General features: G+C 34.1%; 1 pseudogene; it reads right to left on the reverse strand.

Moving 5' to 3' along the window:
* Window positions 1-1,688, reverse strand: LOC148563425 (uncharacterized; annotated as a pseudogene).
* Between the last annotated feature and the right edge of the window lie 11,488 nt (window positions 1,689-13,176).

A 13,176-nucleotide genomic window follows, 5' to 3' on the forward strand; every position in this document is an offset into this window, starting at 1 on the left:
CTAGGCATCAGAACAATTCCCTTCTGAAGCAGCTTCCTCTTCAACATCCGTGGCAATGTCTTCATCATTTTGAAGGTTATCAATGAAAGTCATCAGTACAGCCATCCTATCCCTTGATTTCTTCAGAAAGTTCTCATGCTTGCTAGCTAGCTTCCTTTGTTCTTTGCTCAAATTAATCAAGTGATTTGATTGAGAGACAAATTCTTGAGCAACATCCCTGACCACATTCAGCAGAGTGGATTTCTTCCCAGTAGAGATGGAAGTACCCTCAGTGGAAGGAGCAGTAGAATCCTCAGGGACAAAATCCTCATCTTCATCATCTAGGACGACTCTTTCAGATCTAGTGGGTCCTTTGTTCTGTTTCACTGAACCACCCCCCTTTAGGTATGAATGTCTATTTTCATATTTCTCATTGGTCAAGTCAACACCAAAATGCTCAAATATGCAAGTTAGAAACATGCCATAAGGGAGTGCTTTGTCCTTTTCACTCCTAACAGTGTCAAACATATATCTAACCATCAAGTATGCAAATGAAATTTCAGTTTTGGTGAGTAGGGCATATAAAACAAGAGTATCAGTGTAGGAAACCCTTTGATATGAGCCGCTTTGAGGCAGAATAATATGATTGACCATTTGGTGCAATTGAGCACGCTCATATCCTAGGGCTTTGTGAGTGGGTGTAATACCATCAATTAGAGAAACATGTTCACAGATGTGAGCCAATGCATCATGATAAGAAATTCCAACACCTTCATCCCACTTAACCGAAGTGTAGGCACAAGGCCCAACATCAGTATACTTCAAGGTATCACTGATAGTTTCATTATTTAGAAAAATGTCTCGGCCCTTAACATACGAATGCACACTTCCTTCATGGTAAGTCAAGTTTGCATAAAATTCTTTGACCAACTGAGGATATACAGGTTTTTTGATTTTGAAAAGGTGATTCCAATCTAAAAATTCCAAATTTTCAACAAAAGAAAAACCTTTTTTTTTTCAAATCAGGTAAATCAGCCAGAAAAGATGGACATAGAGTACGATACTGAATCACTCCCTCATAGAAATCGTGGTTCATGGCAGATTTGAAACGATGGGGGTTAAAGTCTGAGTGAGAAGTCATATAGTGTGATTTGTGAGCAAAAGGATCAATGTCTGGTTCTCTAACAGATGTGAGAGGAACTCGAGTTTTACCTCTTTGTGAACGTGATGGAACATACCTATACTTTGGTTGTGTGGACTCAGGTGGAGGTTCTGGTGCTGTAGGTCGCTTCCCTTTGGATGAACTCGGTTTCGATGACCCTAGCTTGGAAGGTGTGACTTTCGGCGGTGGCGTTGGCTTGGCAGAGGCAGGAAACCGTGGAGTGTTCTTTGTCCGAGCCATGGGATTACAGCGAGGAGGCAAGGTAGGAAGAGAAGGAGATGGGGTGAAGGTTTTGTCTTGTGAGCGAGTGGAAGGTTTGGATGGAAGTTTATACAGCTTTTCACGAGGAGGTTTGTGAGCAATGGTTTTCTTCCTCATTTGGTGGTTTTGATTTAAGAAGAAAGAGAGTGATATGGGTAGTGGCGAGAACCGAAGGGATAGAGGAGGAGTTATGGAGGGAAGAGAGGGAGTGTTGGTAACCGTACCTAAAAGAAAATTTTCAAAACCATGCAACTGCATCACCATTTGAAAAGATTTGACAAGACATGACCTCATAAAAGAAAGATTTTATTTGATTTTTTTTAAAATTAAAATAGGAAATTAATTTTAAATTTTGAAAGACAAAAATTAAGTTAGCAAAAAGAACTTTTCGGGCCACAAAACAAACAAAATTTTTAAAGAAAACTTAAACACACAAGTCACAAAAAATAAGAGTGTAACATTCACATTTGGGCCCAGGGAAGGTTGTACTTTAAGAAAACACATATGACAGCCCAGATCTGAGATGAGGTTGGCCCAGAATGATTTATCACTAGCAATAAGCCCAGAACACGCTGATTTGAAGGGATCATTCATCATCTGCCCAGAATTGTCTCATACCTGTTTATGAGACAAAAAGCACCAGCAAAATCTGCATCGCAATAACCAACTGCAGAAAAATCATCAATCTTAGGATACCAAAGACCAAAATGGGATGTGCCATGAACGTATCTAATGATTCTCTTGACAGCCGAAAGATGTGACTCTTTTGGTTTGGATTGGAACCTAGAACACAATCCAACACTTTGCACAATATCAGGTCTAGAGGAAGTTAAGTACATAAGAGAACCAATCATTCCTCTATACCTAGTCTCATCAACATCTTTCTCATTTTCTCCCTTATCTAATTTAGAGTTAGGGTGCATGGGAGTTCCCATGGGTTTGGCATTTTCAAGACCAAATTTCTTAACTAATTCCTTGGCATACTTTTCTTGATGAATGAAAATACCATTTTCAGTTTGTTTAATTTGCAGCCCAAGGAAAAAATTAAGTTCACCCATCATACTCATGTCAAATTCACTTGTCATGAGTTTTCCAAATTCAGAACAAAGGGATTCATTTGCTGATCCAAAAATAATGTCATCAACATATATTTGGACTAAAATAAAAGAATCATTAGAATTCTTGATAAATAGAGTTGTATCGGTGGTGCCTCTTTGAAAACCATTTTTCAAAAGAAAAGAGCTAAGTCTCTCATACCAAGCTCTAGGAGCTTGTCTTAAACCATAGAGAGCTTTAGACAATTTAAAAACATGATTAGAATGCTCTTTATTTTCAAAACCAGGAGGCTGCTCCACATATACTTCTCTATCTATCACACCATTCAAAAATGCACATTTCACATCCATTTGGTATAATTTAAAACCACAATAAGCAGCATAAGCTAAGAGAAGTCTTATGGCTTCCATTCGGGCAACAGGGGCAAAGGATTCATCAAAGTCTATTCCTTCTTCTTGGTCATATCCTTGTGCCACTAGCCTTGCCTTGTTTCTTGCAATGCTACCATCTTCTCCCAACTTGTTCCGAAATATCCACTTGGTGCCTGTCACTTTCTTTCCACTTGGCCTTGGAACCAAAGTCCATACTTGGTTCTTTTCAAACTCAAGAAGCTCATCTTCCATAGCTTTAACCCAAGAGGGGTCACTAAGTGCTTCCTTGACGTTTTGAGGCTCTATTTGTGAAAGAAGGGCAATGTTTGAACCTTCATTTGCCTTTCTAGTAGAAGACCTTGTTTGCACTCCATGAGAGACGTCCCCAATGACAAATTCCTCAGGATAATTCTTCAAGAATCTCCATTCATGAGGTCTGGTGGACTTGGAGGCAGATTCATTCACCAAGAGATTCTGTGCGCTGCTGGCTGCAGAATTTCCTTCAGATTCATGAGACAAAATGGAATTGTCTCTTGAATTTTCAGCATTTGCTGTTTCTGATTCAGCTTGTCCAGAATTTTCTTCTCCATGATTTTGAGCAGTTTCATTCTCCTTTTGAGCTTGATTTCCTGCATCTCCATCTTCCAAAATGCTTTGCACCAAGTTAGTATCACAAAATGTAACATGTATGGACTCTTCAATAATTCTAGCATCTTGATGATAAACCCTATATGCTTTACTAGTTGTGGAATATCCTACAAACAAACACTCATAAGTCTTTGGATCAAATTTTCCCAAATTTTCTTTGTTATTTAAAACAAAACATTTGCATCCAAAGATGTGCAAGTAATCTAAGTTTGGTGGGTAGCCTTTCCAAAGTTCATAAGGGGTTTTCTTCAAAAATTTCCTTATGATTGTTCTATTTAAAATGTGGCAAGCTGTGTTAACCGCTTCAACCCAAAGGAATTTTGGAACATTACTCTCACAAAGCATAGTTCTTGTCATCTCTTGTATGCTTCTATTTCTTCTTTCCACAACACCATTTTGTTGTGGTGTTCTTGGACAAGAGAAGTTGTGAGATATTCCAAATTCCTCACAAAAGGATTCAAACAAATTATTTTCAAATTCAGTTCCATGATCACTTCTTATAGAAGAGATTTTCAAATCCTTTTCATTTTGAATTTTCTTGCAAAAAGGTTCAAATGCCGAAAAGGCTTCATTTTTGTGTGCAAGAAATAAAACCCAACCAAACCTAGTGTAGTCATCCACAATTACTAAACCATAATGTTTACCACCTAGGCTTTGAGTTCTTGTTGGACCAAATAAATCAATGTGTAGCAATTCAAGTGGTCTTTTAGTAGAGATATCCTCCTTTGGTTTAAAAGAACTTTTTGTTTGTTTTCTCATTTGGCAAGCATCACAAGTGATGTCTTTGTCAAACTTTATCAAAGGAAGACCTCTCACTAATTCTTTCTTTACAAGTTTGTTTATTTGAAACATGCTTGCATGGCCTAATCTCTTGTGCCATAACCACTTTTCAGATTCTTTAGAGTGAAGACAAGCTACATTTTGATCCTTTAGTTCATCAAGAGTAAGTCCATACATATTATTGAAACGCTTGGCAACAAACATCACTTCATTTTTCTTTTCATTAACAACACAACATTCAAGCCTTTTGAAAATAACTAAATATCCTAAATCACACAGCTGACTTATACTCAAAAGATTGTGCTTTAAACCACATACCAAAAGTACATCATCAATGAAAGTAGATTGCTCATTACCTACTTTTCCAACAGCAATGATTTTACCTTTACCATCATCTCCAAAGGTCACAAAACCTCCATCATACTTATTTAGTTTGATGAAGTAGGTTGACCTTCCAGTCATGTGCCTTGAACATCCACTATCCATGTACCACATGTCCTTTTTGTTCTTGGATGCTAGGCAAATCTGCATGATGAGTTTCAAGTAGCCTTAGGTATCCAAATTAATTTGGATCCTTTGAAGTTAATCCATCTTGGTTGCCCAAGTGCATTGAAATCACAAACAACATTGTAGACTTTGTTTCCTACAACTCTCTTTTCAATGAAGCATTGTGCATATGAGTGACCAAATTTCTTGCAATTAGCACAATGATTTTCTGGTGTGTGTTGCTGGAACTGATGTGAGTTATATTGCTTGAAATGGTTAAAGCTTTGAAAATTTCTGGTTCTTGGAGGAGATGTATTTCTTTTGACAAACTGATTTTTAATAAAGTTATTCCTCTTTGCAAAAGCATTTTCACCAGAATTTTTTTGAATGTTTTTGCCTTTCGAAAATTAGGTTTCGTTGTAAAAAAGGGGTTTCTTGAAAGCAGCCTCATTTTTTGAAATATAACCCAAACCTGGCCGGTTTGAACTCGGTTCAGTTTTTGGTGAAGGCCCAGTTTCACTTGTGTATACTTCATCAAATTTTTCTTCAGTTGTTGAAGCATTTTCAATACCAGATTTGTTTGGTATGGTTTTGGTATTTGATGAAGAAGCCACAAACTTTATAGAGGAAATATTAGAAAATACATCTTCCTTTGCTATGTAGCCTAAACCAGATTTTTCAAACAATGGTCTTTGACTTGCGAGTAATTTGTCCAAGTTACTAGAACCTTGAGCAAATTTTGCTAAGTCACCATTCAGCCTTTTAATCATATCATTTAATCTTTTATTTTCAGCAATTAACTCATGTGAAGGATCCACAATGTGCTTTCCTTTTAATTTTTCAAGTTCAGATTTTAGAAATCTGTTTTCTTCAATGATGTCCAAAGCACATTCAGTTTCCTTCACTTTTTCTTTTAAAAATTCATTTTCAGCTCTTAACACATCTCTTTCAAATCTGCATTCATTGTATTTATCAAGCAGTTTTGATGTGTTTAAAGTGAGATCATCAATAATAACATGCAAGTCCTCAATGGTCAAATCATAATAATTTACCTCATCAAGATTGTTGTTTCCAGCCATGAAACATTCTTTGCATCTCCTTCAGATTCTTCTTCTTCATTTGAGTCATTCTCAAGATCCTCCCAAGCTGCCATGAGTACTCTCTTCCTTTCCTTCTTGCCTTTGTCCTCCTTTTTGAGCTTTGGACAGTTTGACTTGAAGTGTCCAGCCTCCTTGCAATGATGACACGTCACCTTGCTCAAGTCTATCTTTTGCTCCTTTGAACTTGAACCCTTGTATTTGCCCTTGTTCTTCATCATCCTTTTAAATCTCCTAGCAAAAAACAAAAGCTCGTCATCTAAAATATCATCACTAGACTCACTCTCTTTCGGTTCTATTTGTGACTTGAGGGCTATTCCCTTTTTCTTTGAGTCTGTGTTTGTGTGTGTGGCTTCATAGGCAAGGAGTTTTCCTCTCAGCTCATCATAGGTTATGGGACTTAGGTTGTTACTTTCGGTTAGGACAGTGGCAGTGGTTTCCCATTCTTTTGTGAGGCTTCTAAGGAGTTTTCTCACCAAGGTTTATTCTGCATAGTTTGTACCCATAGCATCAAGGTTTTTGATTATGATTGAGAATCTCTCAAATGCTTCATCAATGCTTTCTCCATCCTTCATGCTAAACATCTCGTACTCTTTTCGCAGCATATCAATCCTCGTTTCTTTGACTTGTTTAGTGCCTTCGTGTGTAACCTGGAGTTTTTCCCAGATTTCTTTGACTGTCTTGCATCTAGACACCTTCCGGTACTCTTCAAAGCTGATAGCACAGTGAAGAAGGTTGATTGCTTTCGCGTTCAGCTCTATCTTCTTCTTGTCGTTTTCATTCCATTCAGCTTCTTCTTTCGGAGTCACCACTCCATCAGCACTTGTTTTTGTTGGGATCTTGGGACCACTCACAACGATCTTCCATAAGTTGTAGTCAATGGATTGGATGAAGATCCTTATCCTTTCTTTCCAGTAGGAATAGTTCTTTCTGTTAAAGAAAGGTGACCGGTTGTTTGACTGGCCTTCAGTGAGGGTGTAGGCAACTGTGGTTGTGCCCAGATTGTTCGCCATTGGATCTTTGCTCCAAGCGGTTAAGCTTGATTCTTGAGACCTTAGCTCCTGATACCAATTGAAGGTTGTGGTAGGCTTAGAGAAGGGGGGTTGAATCTATGCCTTCCTTTTAAGTTGCTGTTATTACCCTTTTTAAACAACTTTGAGATTCTGATTCTGTTCGAACTGAGCAGCGGAAATTTATGAGACAATTTATTTTTGTCTCATGAAAATCAGAAAACAGAACACAGCAGAGAAGAGAAAAGCTAACACCAGCAAGTATCCTGGTTCGGTTGCCTTGTGCTATGCAACCTACATTCAGTCTCCTCCACAACCATGGAAGAATTTCACTATAGTTAACAGTATTACATACACCAATTTCACAGGATTGACCCAATCCTTTCACACTCAAGTTCTAACCTAACTTGACATTGGCTATGCTAACACCTAACTATTCCTCTTAGTGCTAACCCAACTAAGAAAGGGCTACCTCACAGGTACAAGATACAAGACATAAACACACCTAAAGAAATCTGAAAATAACTCTAGGCTTTTCTCTCAAGTGTTTCACTCAGCCTTTTTTCACTCATGGCTTTTACTTGAGTTTTCTCACAATGCCTTTTCTCACTAGAAATTACAGAATGATAAACATTGAAAATACATTACAATCAGTAAAACATGAAGGAGATTGACTTCATCAACAGCCTCTGTGCTATGCGAAAAACCAGATTAGCAAGCCTCTGATTCAGTTCTTCATACTGGCGGAATGCACCTTTGATTAGGTTACACTGTCCAGTTAGTTGAACTTCTTCAAAGAGCTCTCTCAGAACAAAACCTCTATTCACTGGTTTTCTCTTCTTGCTTTCTGAATGAGCAGCAAGCTTCTTTTATCTCCTTGCATGTTGCTTGGTTCTTCTTCCAAGGTCAACACCTTGAGCCTTGAACTTCACCAACCCACAGATTCACTTTTTCACCTTAATCATCAGAGTAGAAACTTTGCTTCTGACTCCTTCAACTTGGCCGAAAACCACAAAGCAGTAAACATAGAAATCTTCTCATGGTCAACTTGATCTTAGCCATTGAAAAACTACTTGGTCCCCAAGTATCACTTGTGACCGTAGATATGAAGTAGAATGAGGCAGAGAACAACTTTTCCTTGAATGCCATTTTCGGATGTAGCAGAGAGTTGGGAAGAAGGGATGAAGATCTGATTGCATGCAAGATGAGATGGATTACCTTTCTTAAGCTTGATTTGGTTTGGATTTTCTGTTTTAGCTTCTGTGCTTCAAGCTTCAACTCTCTCTCTCTTGCTTCTTTGGTTGCTAGCTTAGGGAAGAAGCTTTTTCTCTCTTTCTCTTTCTTACTTTTCTGATGCCATGTTTTGACTTAATTGGAGAGGAGAGGAACGTTGCTTTTGGTTAAGCAAAAGAGAGGGATTTGCATTTCTGAAATCAGATCGGGCTTGGATCGGGTATTGGTATGCTTGGCCCGATTTAATTTCTTTGGTTTCTTTCTTTGCTTTTTGCTTGGACTCTATATTTTGCTTTCAGCCCAATACTCTTTGCTGATTGCTTTTTATTCCATTTATTCCATTTGGGCTATAAACATATGGCCTGCAACAATAAATAATTAGTTAATAAGTGAATATAATTAATCAACACTAATTATTTATTTTGCTCAAAAATAATATTTGTCATCACTAATTAATTTAGTTAATTTCTTAAATCAATAAGAATAAAATTTACTGATAAGGATCTATTGAGTGTCTTTATTAGTCCTTTTACGAGATTTTTTGATTTTCAGAATACCATACTACAGAAGTTAGAACTCTAAAGAATGAAACGGACAGACAAGTTATTTTATAAAATTTCAATTTCTGTTATTCGCGATGAGGTGAAGTACGACTTATTCGTGATAGATAGTGATAAGAATTTACAAGTTTTATTTCACTGCCACACCAGTTCAAGATAAAATAATAATTTGTGATACTCTACTTAAAATCAAATTTTAATTTTATCCGAAATACCAAATCAAACGGTGCATACACTAAACCAAAATATAAAGAGAAGATACTAAAAATACAGAACCAATCTTCTCTAATATAAAAAAGTGACTAATAAATTGGTATACAAAATAAATTGGAGACATAGCACATAAAAAAAAGATATCTTACAATTTTCTTTCTAATACACACTACATTGTTACTTTGATCGTACTAAATTATGTGATTTATACTATTTTATGGATAGCAAAATTATATTACAAATATGACCGCTTGTGATATTACCAATTTACATATTTATGAATTGTAAGTTGATAATTTTAAGTTGAAATCTTTGACCAAATAATTAACTTTTGACTTTTGAATTAGTTAAATTTTGTAACTAATAAACTTTCTAGAAAATATATATATAATATTATTAATCATGTTTAATTAGTAGATAAATCAAAATTGATTTCTAATTCATCACAATAAAAGTGATCTTTTTTCTAATTTAAATTAAGTTGTTTAATAATTAAAATTTATTTTATTTTCTTACAATATCCACCTCAAAGTCATTTTTTGATGATTGTTTTAAAAATTCTATCATTTTTAATTATGATGCACAAATACTAATAAAAATATGATAACTTAATAAAATATCCGTATTTCATAAATTTTTAACAATATTTGCAAAAACATTTGAATTATATTTTTTTTACTTTGTAATTAAGTATTGCTCTAACATCTTGTTATGCAAGCATTGCCATTATGTAAACTTTTCACATTTTAAAATTTATGCGGCCATTGAACTATTGAATCTCAATTTTTATGGATGACATCTTTAAATAATTGGTCCATTACTCAATTTTTTTTTATAAAGAAATATAATATAAAAGAGTTACAAATTTCGGTTGGCACTCTACCTTAAAAGAGTTATAATACAAAGTGGTGATTGCTGATGCTACTCCACTTTAATCAAAGGGGATGCTACGGTAAAGATGCTATTTTCATCTTTTCGTAAAGACGTTTTTCATTTTGTGGTTGTTATTGATTTAAAAGCGTATCACTAAAAGTGTTGTTTAAAGAGAAAGTGTTACCTTTAATCGTTAACTTGGCTCTGATACCAATTTTTTCAATTTCGACTTTTCTTTTAATTTCTTTTTCGAAATTTCTATTAACTCTTCATATTTTGTTTCGAATAAGTTTATAATTTGTATAGATTCAATTGGTGGTGCTTTATTTAAAGGATTTTGATAAAAATAATTTGTAAATTCATAATCTAAAGTATTGACCATTTCTACTATTTCTCTTGTATTTGTTATATGATCATTTATTACTCCTTGATGTATATTTATAATTCTGATTTCATATTTATAGTTTTTCAATTCTGTTTTAATTTCTATCATAATTATAATATTCTTTTTTACATGGATTATTGTATATAAAATCTTTTATAATTTCTCAAAACCTCAAAAACTTCTTTTATTTCTACACTTTCTCTTGTTTCTAAATATCTTTCTAATTTTTCAACTTCATTCTCCATTTTTTCTTTTAACAGCTTTAATTCTTTTAAGTCATAATATGGTTTTCCAGGCATTTATAAATTTTTTAAGTTTAATTCCAACTTGTTTATATTTATTCTTATTTCTATCCTTTTTATTATAAGATCATCAATTTCGATCTGAAGATTATTTAATTCCCTTTTATACTCCTCTATTTTACTTTTTAATTTTTTCGCCCTTTTCCTTTTTATTTTATTTTCTGGTTTTTCAATCTTTTTATGCTTCATTATTTATTTTAGAATTTCTGCAAACTCTGTCATCGATTCATCACTATTTTCTAGAGATTCTATTAATTTTTCTAGCTCTTCAACTTCTCTTTTCAACTTGTCATAGATTATTTTTAGAGCTTCAAATGCTCTTTGATTTATTTCAGAAAACTGTAAATAATTCAAACGATTTTCTCTTTCAAAGAGCTCTTGTTTCTTGTCTTGATAAGTTACATATATTTCTTCTTTATTTATTGTCATAATTTAGTATTTAGGGTTTCATTTAATTTTTCAACCTTTTTTGTTAATTCTTTTATTTCAGAATTTTCTTCTTTAATCTTTAGCTTAGATAAACTTAAAGGGCTATTAATTTTAGATTCTCTTATTTGAAAATTCGATGAAACCAATTTTCCTGATAGTTCTTTTAATAATAGAACTGGGTTTTCAATAGCTTTATATTTTGGTATTTCTGTTTTTACAATTTTCTGAAATAATTCATCGACATAAATTCTTTCTCTGTTTTTAAATATTATACTATGATGGCTATTTGTTAAAGCATAATTTATTGCATATGTAATTGAAAATGGTTCATCATCTTGTTCCATTAGATTTTTTCTGTAAAATTTATAAGCTAAGCTTATAGATCTTTCAAGATTTTCAGTTGATAAAGGTATAGCGTATCCAAGATGGGCATTGAATTTAACATTTACGTTTGCCAAGTTTCCATGAACAATTCCAATTATTTGATCTATTGGGTCATTAGTAATTCTTTTGTCACAGATTGCTAAGCTTATTGGTGAATTAATTCCTTTCATATATGTAGATTTGATTAAGACTTGTATAGTACTAATATGAATCCATCCAATTTTAGATCTTTTTTGTTGGTTCTTAATTTTCTCAGTCTGTTTATTCAATTCTTCATCATTTATCAAAGCTATTTCAAGTTCTCCATTGGCAGATTTTATCTTTATAGGGGCTTCAAGTTGAATTTTTCCATAGTATATTATATTTTTTCTATTAAAAACTTCTTTTAAAAGATTTTGTTTATTAAAATTTTCATTTGATTTGAGATTTAATTCTGTTTTTAGAACAACCTGTTTTTCATTATCTAATAAAGCAGTTAATCTATAATAATTAGATTCTTCTGTTAATTCTAAACTTTCTAAATAATTCATAACAAAAGGACTAGGATGAAGATGTACCTTTCTGGAGAAAAACTTCCTTTATTTAGTATATTTTACATAAGGTGTTTTTATCTCCAGAGAGGAGATTGTAGATACTAACTCTAGAGGGGAGTTTAGAACTATTTTTTCCTAAGGGAATTCTTTGTCAGACTACAAAATCGCCTCGGCAGCTTCCTCCTTACTCTCCTAGCATATGAGTACTCTTAGCCTCCTGCTTTCTGTTTTCTGATGATCTTACAATTGCCTAAGCAATCTATTTATAATGGTTGGGTCTGATGGACAATTCTCATCCTTACCCTTCTTATGACGTCATTGCTTACGTCATTGTTTATTATCTTGCACCAGCTACATTGTTGGTGCCTTATGACCTAAGCGTTTACGTCATTATACAATAATATTGAGGGATGCTTCGGATGCACTGTCCTCTTCTTTTATCATGTGGGCTTCAGATGCATTGTCCTCTTCTTTTATCATGTGGGTTGATTCTATTTTATTATTGCTTTTTTCAGATATTTCTGAGGCACATAGCTGGCATTTGTGGTCTTCTCTGTCTTTTATCAAATAGCAGAGATTCCTCTTTATCCCTTCAGGGAGTTTTTCTAAAAGTCCAGATAAGTTGTAGAATGTTGATTCAAATTCCACCAAGAGTCTCATCTCCCTTTCTTCAATTTCATTTTTCTTACTGGATACAAGCAGAGTATTTCTACTTTTATAATTAATCCTTGTGTGAGATTCCTTCGTTATTTTTTGAGTTCTTTCAAAGACCCTTGCTAATGTGCTGGCTAGCCTTCCTTCATGACTGTAAATTGTTAAATCTTGAATCTGATCAATTGGTTGAAAATTTCCTGGGAAGACGGACATGAATATTACTTGGTGTGCTGGAACCAATCATTCTTCTTCTTCATTAAAAATAGGTTGACTGTTTGTAAATTTTTAGGGATATATCCCTTGGATTTACATTGTCAATCATATTTTTAAATCTCTTTACTGCATCAACGAATCCTGCAGGAAACTCACTAATAATTTTTAGATCATTAAAAATTAAAATTGTATCAATTAATCCATACTGGAAAAACTGATAAGTGTCAGATGGGGAAGCATCTGGAAATATAACCAGCTTTGTTAGCTATTCTTTGGCAATAGGATAATATCCCAAAATTGCCCTTTTTTCTTCAGTCCAATTCAGGACTATATTAAGGGTTTCTCTGAGATTTAATCTACAGACCCTTTTCTTTTTCTTGATTTCAGCCCTTGTAGGAATGTTTCTTATTATCCCTGTTCTCTGGGTTTGAATTGGAGCTTTATCTGCTCTTTTTAGGGTTTGCTCTGGATGAAGAGCTTCATATTCCCTGAAGGATTCCTTTGCCTCTTCCAGTGTTAAAAACCCTCCTTTATGAAATTGATGTGT

Source organism: Arachis ipaensis, chromosome B5 (genome assembly GCF_059453495.1).
Source record: "Arachis ipaensis isolate K30076 ecotype BB chromosome B5, ASM5945349v1, whole genome shotgun sequence".
Taxonomy (NCBI): Eukaryota; Viridiplantae; Streptophyta; class Magnoliopsida; order Fabales; family Fabaceae; genus Arachis; species Arachis ipaensis.